The following is an 8853-nucleotide window of genomic DNA, read 5'->3' as shown; positions in this document are numbered from 1 at the left end:
CAGAAAAACACACAAACTCATAGTAAAGTCCAGAAATGTGAATTTAACATAAAAACTAATGAAAACATCCCTAAAAGTAACTAGATCCTACTAAAAACATACTAAAAACAATGTCAAAAAGCGTATAAATTATCCGCTCATCACAACACCAAACTTAAATTGTTGCTTGTCCCCAAGCAACTGAAAATCAAATAGGATAAAAAGAAGAGAATATACTATAAATTCCAAATTATCAATGAAACAGAGCTTCAATCATATGAGCGGGACTTATAGCTTTTTGCCTCTTGAATAGTTTTGGCATCTCACTTTATCCATTGAAGTTTAGAATGATTGGCATCTTTAGGAACTTCAGATTTCGAATAGTGTTATTGACTCTCCTAGTTCAGTATGATGATTCTTGAACACAGCTTCTTTATGAGTCTTGGCTGTGGCCCTAAGCACTTTGTTTTCCAGTATTACCACCGGATACATAAATGCCACAGTCACATAATTGGGTGAACCTTTTCAGATTGTGACTCAGCTTTGCTAAAGTCCCCAATTAGAGGTGTCCAGGGTTCTTAAGCACACTCTTTTTTTTTTTTTTTGCTTTGGACCTTGGCTTTAACCGCTCAGTCTCAAGTTTTCACTTGACACCTACACGCCACAAGCACATGGTTAGGGACAGCTTGGTTTAGCCGCTTAGACTAGGATTTTATTCCTTTAGGCCCTCCTATCCACTGATGCTCAAAGCCTTGGGATCCTTTTTATTTGCCCTTGCCTTTTGGTTTTAAGGGTTATTGGCTTTTTCTGCTTGCTTTTTTCTTTTTCTTTCTATTTTTTTTTCTATTTTTTTTTCTTTTTTTTTTCTACAAGCTTTGTTCTTTGCTGCTTTTTCTTACTTCAAGAATCATTTTTATGATTTTTTAGATTATCAAATAACATGTCTCCTAGTCATCATTCTTTCAAGAGCCAACATATTTAACATTCTTAAACAGCAACTTCAAAAGACATATGCACTATTCAAGCATTCATTCAGAAAACAAGAAGCATTGTCACCACATCAATATAATTAAACTAAGTTCAAGGATAAATTCGAAACTCATGTACTTCTTGTTCTTTTGAATTAAAACATTTTTCTTTTAAGAGAGGTGATGGATTCATAGGACATTCATATCTTTAAGACAAAGTTACTAACTACTAATGATCATGTAATGAAGGTACAAACATAGATAAGCACATAATATAGAAAACGAAAAACAGAAGAAATAAGAACAAGGAATGAATCCACCTTAGTGATGGTGGCGTTTTCTTCTTGAGGAACCAATGATGTCCTTGAGCTCTTCTATGTCTCTTCCTTGTCTTTGTTGCTCCTCCCTCATTGCTTTTTGATCTTCTCTTATTTCATGGAGCATGATGGAGTGCTCTTGATGTTCCACCCTTAGTTGTCCCATATTGGAACTCAATTCTCCTAGGGAGGTGTTGATTTGCTCCCAATAATTTTGTGGAGGAAAGTGCATTTGAGGCATTTCCGGAATCTCATGGTGATGAGCTTCTTGCGCCTCTTGAGCTCCATGACTGGGCTCTCTTGCTTGCTCCATCTTTTTCTTAGTGATGGGCTTTTCCTCTTTAATGAGGATATCACCCTCTATGTCAATCCCAGCTGAATTGCATAGGTAGCAAATGAGGTGAGGAAAGGCTAACCTTGCCATGGTGGAGGACTTGTCAGCCACCTTGTAGAGTTCTTGAGGTATAATCTCATGAACTTCCACCTCTTCTCCAATCATGATGCTATGGATCATGATGGCCCGGTCTATAGTAACTTCAGACCGGTTGCTAGTGGGAATGATTGAGCATTGAATAAACTCCAACCATCCTCTAGCTATAGGCTTGAGGTCCAATCTTCTTAGTTGAACCGGCCTGCCTTTGGAGTCAATCTTCCATTGAGCTCCTTCTACACATATGTCCATAAGGACTTGGTCCAACCTTTGATCAAAGTTGACTCTCCTTGTGTAGGGGCGTGCGTTCTCTTCCATGTATGGCAAGTTGAACGCCAACCTCACATTCTCCGGACTAAAATCTAAGTATTTCCCCCGAACCATTGTAACATAGTTCTTTGGATCCGGGTTCTTACTTTGATCATGGTTCTTGGTGATCCATGCATTGGCATAGAACTCTTGAACCATTAGGATGCCGACTTGTTGGATGGGATTTGTTATAACTTCCCAACCTCTTCTTTGAATTTCATGTCGGATCTCCGGATACTCATTTCTTTTGAGTTTAAAAGGGACCTCAGGGATCACCTTCTTCTTGGCCACAACATCATAGAAGTGGTCTTGATGGGCTTTGGAGATGAACCTTTCCATCTCCCATGACTCGGATGTGGAAGCTTTTATCTTCCCTTTCCCTCTTCTAGAGGATTCTCCGGTCTTAGGTGCCATCAATGGTAATGGAAAAACAAAAAAGCTATGCTTTTACCACACCAAACTTAGAATATTGCTCGCCCTCGAGCAATAAACAAAAGAATAGAAGAAGCAGAAGAAGAAATATGGAGAGGGAGAGGGAGATGTGGTTTCGGCCAAGAGGAGTGTAGAGGGGTGTGTTGTGTGAAGTTGATGAAGAATGGAGGGCTTTATATAGGGTAGGGAGGGGGGGTATTGGTTCGGCCATATGGGTGGGTTTGGGTGGGAAATTGGTTTTGAATTTTTGAAGGTAGGTGGCGTTTATGAGGTAGGTTTATGGGGAAGAGTGGATGGATGTGAGTGGTGAAGAGGTGATGGGGAAGAGAGTTTGAGGTGATTGGTGAAGGGTTTTTTGGGGAAGAGTGTTTATGGGGTTGTGTGAAAGAGAGTGGTGAGAAGAGGTGAGTGGAGGTAGGTGGGGATCCTGTGGGGTCCACAGATCCTGAGTGGATCCTGTGGGGTCCACAGATCCTGAGGTGTTCAAGGAATTACATCCCTGCACCTATTAGGCATGTAAAAATGCCTTTGTACCCAACTCTGGGCGTTCAGCGCCAGGTTGGTGGCCATTTTGGGCGTTCAACGCCCATTTGTGTGCCATTTCTGGCGTTGAACGCCAGAACCATGCCTGTTCTGGCGTTCAGCGCCCAGAAGCTGCCCATTTTGGGCGTTCAGCGCCAGAACCATGCTCTGTTCTGGCGCTGAACGCCGGACAGATGCTCCTCCAGGGTGTGATTTTTCTTCTGCTGTTTTTGATTCCGTTTTCAATTTTTCTATTTATTTTGTGACTCCACATGATCATGAACCTAAGAAAACATGAAAAACAATGAAAATTAAAGTTAGATAAACATTGGGTTGCCTCCCAACAAGCGCTTCTTTAATGTCAATAGCCTGACATTGGGTTCTCATGGAGCCTCACAGATGTGCAGAGCTTTGTTGAGACTCTCCAACACCAAACTTAGAGTTTGGATATGGGAGTTCAACACCAAACTTAGAGTTTGGTTGTGGCCTCCCAACACCAAACTTAGAGTTTGACTGTGGGGGCTCTGGTTAACTCTGCTTTGAGAGAAGCTTTTCAAGCTTCCTCTCCATGGTTGCAGAGGGAGATTCTTGAGTTTTGATACAAGGGAGTTCTCATTCCATTGAAGGACTATTTCACCTCTGTCAACATCAATCACAGCTCTTGCTGTGGCCAGGAAAGGTCTTCCTAGGATGATGGATTCATCCTCTTCCTTTCTAGTATCCAGGACTATGAAATCAGCAGGGATGTAAAGGCCTTCAACCTTTACTAACACGTCCTCTACTTGTCCATAAGCCTGTTTTCTTGAGCTGTCTGCCATCTCTAGTGAGATTTTAGTAGCTTGCACCCCATAGATTCCCAGTTTCTCTATTACAGAGAGGGGCATGAGGTTTATTCCTGAACCAAGGTCACACAGAGCTTTAAAGATCATGGTGCCTATGGTACAGGGTATTATGAACTTTCCAGGATCCTGTCTCTTCTGAGGCAATGTCAGTTGATCCAGATCACTTAGTTTATTGATGAACAAGGGAGGTTCAACTTCCCAAGTATCAATGCCAAATAATTTGGCATTTAGCTTCATGATTGCACCAAGAAACTTGGCAGTTTGCTCTTCAGTAACATCCTCATTCTCTTCAGAAGAGGAATACTCATCAGAGCTCATGAAGGGCATAAGGAGGTTCAATGGGATCTCTATGGTCTCTAGATGGGCCCCAGAGTCCTTTGGTTCCTCAGAGGGAAGCTCCTTATTGACCACTGGACGTCCCAGGAGGTCTTCCTCCTTGGGATTCACGTCCTCTCCTCTCCTCACAGGTTCGGCCATGGCGCTTATGTCAATGGCCTTGCACTCTCCTTTTGGATTCTCTTCTGTATTGCTTGGGAGAGTACTAGGAGGGATTTCAGTGATCCTTTTACTCAGCTGGCCCACTTGTGCTTCCAGATTTCTAATGGAAGACCTTGTTTCATTCATGAAACTTACAGTGGCCTTAGATAGATCAGAGACTAGATTTGCTAAATTAGAAGCATTTTGTTCAGAGTTCTCTGTCTGTTGCTGAGTTGATGATGGAAAAGGTTTGCTATTGCTAAACCTGTTTCTTCCACCATTATTAAAGCCTTGTTGGGGCTTTTGATCCTTCCATGAGAAATTTGGATGATTTCTCCATGTTGAGTTATAGGTGTTTCCATAAGGTTCACCTAAGTAGTTCACCTCTGCTATTGCAGGGTTCTCAGGATCATAGGCTTCTTCTTCAGAAGATGCCTCTTGAGTACTGTTGGATGCAGCTTGCATTCCATGCAGACTCTGAGAAATCATATTGACTTGCTGAGTCAATATTTTGTTCTGAGCCAATATGGCATTCAGAGTATCAACTTCAAGAACTCCCTTCTTCATAGGCATCCCATTATTCACATGATTCCTTTCAGAAGTGTACATGAACTGGTTATTAGCAACCATGTCAATGAGTTCTTGAGCTTCTGCAGGCGTTTTCTTTAGGTGAATGGATCCACCTGTAGAAGTGTCCAGTGACATCTTTGATAGCTCAGATAAACCATCATAGAATATATCCAGGATGGTCCATTCTGAAAGCATGTCAGAAGGACACTTTTTGGTCAACTGTTTGTATCTTTCCCAAGCTTCATAGAAGGATTCACCTTCTTTCTGTCTGAAGGTTTGAACATCAGCTCTAAGCTTGCTCAGCTTTTGAGGAGGAAAGTACTTGGCTAAGAAAGCCGTGACCAGCTTATCCCAAGAGTTCAGGCTGTCTTTAGGTTGAGAATCCAACCATAATCTAGCTCTGTCTCTTACAGCAAAAGGGAAAAGCATGAGCCTGTAGACTTCAGGATCTACTCCATTAGTCTTAACAGTATCACATATCTGCAAGAATTCAGTTAAGAACTGAAAAGGGTCTTCAGATGGAAGTCCATGAAACTTGCAGTTCTGCTGCATCAGAGAAACTAACTGAGGTTTCAGCTCAAAGTTGTTTGCTCCAATGGCAGGAATGGAGATGCTTCTTCCATGTAAATTGGAATTAGGTGCAGTGAAGTCACCAAGCATTCTCCTTACATTATTATTATTTTCGGCTGCCATCTCCTCTTCCTGTTCGAAAATTTCTGAAAGGTTATCTCTGGATTGTTGTATTTTAGCTTCTCTTAATTTTCTCTTCAGAGTCCTTTCAGGTTCTGGATCTGCTTCCACAAGAGTGTTCTTATCCTTGCTCCTGCTCATATGACAAAGAAGAAGGCACAAAAAAATAATAATAATAATAATAGAGATCCTTTATACCATAGTATAGGGATCCCTTTGTGAGTGGAAGAAAAGAGGGGGAGACAAAGAATGTGATGTAAAGGAAGAAACACAACTGTACGGATGGAAGAGATGTGAGATGAGATGTTAGGATATGAATGAATAAATAGAATAGGATGGGGGAGGGATAATTTTCGAAAATTATTTTGAAAAAGAGTTAGTGATTTTTGAAAAATGGTTTTTGAAAAATGTTAGTAAATTTTTTTTTTTTGAAATCAAAAATAAAAAATAAAAATAATTAGTTAATAAAAAAGAAATTTTTGAAAAAGAGGGAAGATATTTTCGAAAAATGAGAGAGAGAGAGAGTTAGTTAGGTGGTTTTGAAAAAGTTAAGAAACAAACAAAAAGTTAGTTAGTTAGTTGAAACAAATTTTGAAAAGATCAGAAGTTAGGAAGTTAGAAAAGATATTTTGAAAAGATATTTTTGAAAAAGATAAGATAAGAAGATATTTTAGAAACTAATTTTGAAAAAGATTTGATTTTTAAAATCTCAATTAATGACTTGATTCATAAGAAATCACAAGATATGATTCCAGAACTTAAAGTTTGAATCTTTCTTAACAAGCAAGTAACAAACTTCAAATTTTTGAATCAAAACATTAATTGATTATGTTATTTTCGAAAATTTGATATAAAAATAAGAAAAAGATTTTGAAAAATATTTTTGGAATTTTCGAAAATAACTAAGAATTTTGAAAAAGATTTGATTTTTGAAAAAGATTTTGAAAAAGATAAGATTTTCAAATTGAAAATTTGATTTGACTCATAAGAAACAACTTGATTTTAAAAATTTTTGAAAAAGTCAATCCAAATTTTCGAATTTGATGAGAGAAAAAGGAAAAGATATTTTTTTGATTTTTGAAATTTTTATGAAAAACATGAAAATTATGCAATGCATGAAATTTTTAGATCAAAACAATGAATGCATGCAAGAATGCTATGAATGTCAAGATGAACACCAAGAACACTATGAATGTCAAGATGAACATCATGGACACAATTTTGAAAAATTTTTAATGCAAATAAAACATGCAAGACACCAAACTTAGAATTCTTTAATACTTAGGCACTAAGAAGTCAAGAATGCATATGATAAACATGAAAAGACACAAAACAAAAAATCATCAAGATCAAACAAGAAGACTTACCAAGAACAACTTGAAGATCATGAAGAACACTATGAATGCATGAAATTTTCGAAAAATGCAAGATGCATATGCAAGTGACACCAAACTTATGATATGACTCAAGACTCAAACAAGAAACAAAAATATTTTTGATTTTTATGATTTTCTAAATTTTTTTTTGAATTTTCGAAAATTAATTGAAAAAGAAAAATAAGGATTCCAAAATTTTTAATATGAATTCCAGGAATCTTGCATTCTTAGTCTAAAGCTTCAGTCCAGGAATTAGACATGGCTCACTAGCCAGCCAAGCTTTCAATGAAAGCTCCAGTCCAAAACACTAGACATGGCCAATGGCCAGCCAAGCTTCAGCATGTGATTCAGACATGACATGCCTGACATGCCCTACAGTCGTATAAAGTGATGGTTGGAAGCCTCAGTCCAAACGAATTTAGACATGGATTTACAGCCAGCCAGGCTTCACATGCTTTATGAAACACTAGAATTCATTCTTAAAAATCTTGAATAAAATTTTTGAAAACATTTTTATTTATTTTTTTTTTTTCGAAAACAGATGAGAGATTTTTGAAAATATTTTTTTTGAAAAATTTTTGACAACAAAACGAAAAGAAAATTACCTAATCTGAGCAACAAGATGAACCGTCAGTTGTCCAAACTCAAACAATCCCCGGCAACGGCGCCAAAAACTTGGTGCACGAAATTGTGATGTCCAGGCTCAAACAATCCCCGGCAACGTGAGCAACTTGGTGCTCTGATCTCAATACATAATTGTCACAACTTCGATACAACTAACCAGCAAGTGCACTGGGTCGTCCAAGTAATACCTTACGTGAGTAAGGGTCGAATCCCACGGAGATTGTTGGTATGAAGCAAGCTATGGTCACCTTGTAAATCTCAGTCAGGCAGATATAAAGTGATAATGGTGTTTTCGAATATTATATAATAAAATAGGGATAGAGATACTTATGTAAATCATTGGTAGGAATTTCAGATAAGCGAATGGAGATGCTTTTCGTTCCTCTGAACCTCTGCTTTCCTGCTATCTTCATCCAATCAGTCTCATTCCTTTCCATGGCTGGCTTTATGCAAGGGCATCACCGTTGTCAGTGGCTACATCCCCTCCTCTCAGTGAATAATATGCTCACGCACCCTGTCACGGCACGGCTATTCATCTGTCGGTTCTCGATCATGCTGGAATAGGATTCACCCTCCTTTGGCGTCTGTCACTAACGCCCAGCACTCGCGAGTTTGAAGCTCGTCACAGTCATTTAATCATTGAATCCTACTCAGAATACCACAGACAAGGTTTAGACTTTCCGGATTCTCTTGAATGCCGCCATCATTCTAGCTTACGCCACGAAGATTCCGGTTAAGAGATCTAAGAGATATTCATTCTAGCTTATTTCATGTAGAACGGAAGTGTTTGTCAGGCACGTGTTCATAGGGGAGATGGTGATGAGCGTCACACATAATCATCACCTTCATCACGTTCTTGGGTGCGAATGGATATCTTAGAAGAGAAATAAGAAGAATTGAATAGAAAATAGTAGTACTTGCATTAATCTTTGAGGAACAGCAAAGCTCCACACCTTAATCTATGGAGTGTAGAAACTCTACCGTTGAAAATACATAACTGAAGGTCCAGGCATGGCCGAGATGGCCAGCCCCCTAAAACGTGATCAAAGGATCATAAGGTAATCCAAAGATCCAAAGATGGTTAAAAAGACGTCTAATACAATAGTAAGAGGTCCTATTTATAATAAACTAGTCACTAGGGTTTACATGAGTGAGTAATTGATGCATAAATCCACTTCCTGGGCCCACTTGGTGTGTGTTTGGGCTGAGCTTAAGTGTAGCACGTGCAGAGGCCATTTGTGGAGTTGAACGCCAGTTTCTGTGCCAGTTTGGGCGTTCAACTCTGGTTTTGGATCCTTTTCTGGCGCTGGACGCCAG

At 39.0% G+C, this 8853-nt stretch overlaps 1 non-coding gene across 1 annotated transcript; it reads left to right on the top strand.

Moving 5' to 3' along the window:
* Window positions 1-5035: 5035 nt before the first annotated feature.
* Window positions 5036-5143, top strand: LOC112724184 (small nucleolar RNA R71). The gene has a single exon (XR_003163360.1). It is a non-coding gene; the product is annotated as a small nucleolar RNA R71 (small nucleolar RNA).
* The last annotated feature ends 3710 nt before the right edge of the window (window positions 5144-8853 follow it).

The sequence above is a fragment of the Arachis hypogaea genome, chromosome 11, assembly GCF_003086295.3.
Source record: "Arachis hypogaea cultivar Tifrunner chromosome 11, arahy.Tifrunner.gnm2.J5K5, whole genome shotgun sequence".
Classification (NCBI taxonomy): domain Eukaryota; kingdom Viridiplantae; phylum Streptophyta; class Magnoliopsida; order Fabales; family Fabaceae; genus Arachis; species Arachis hypogaea.
Note: the sequence above shows the minus strand (reverse complement) of the source record. Positions and strands in the feature narration are given on the sequence as shown.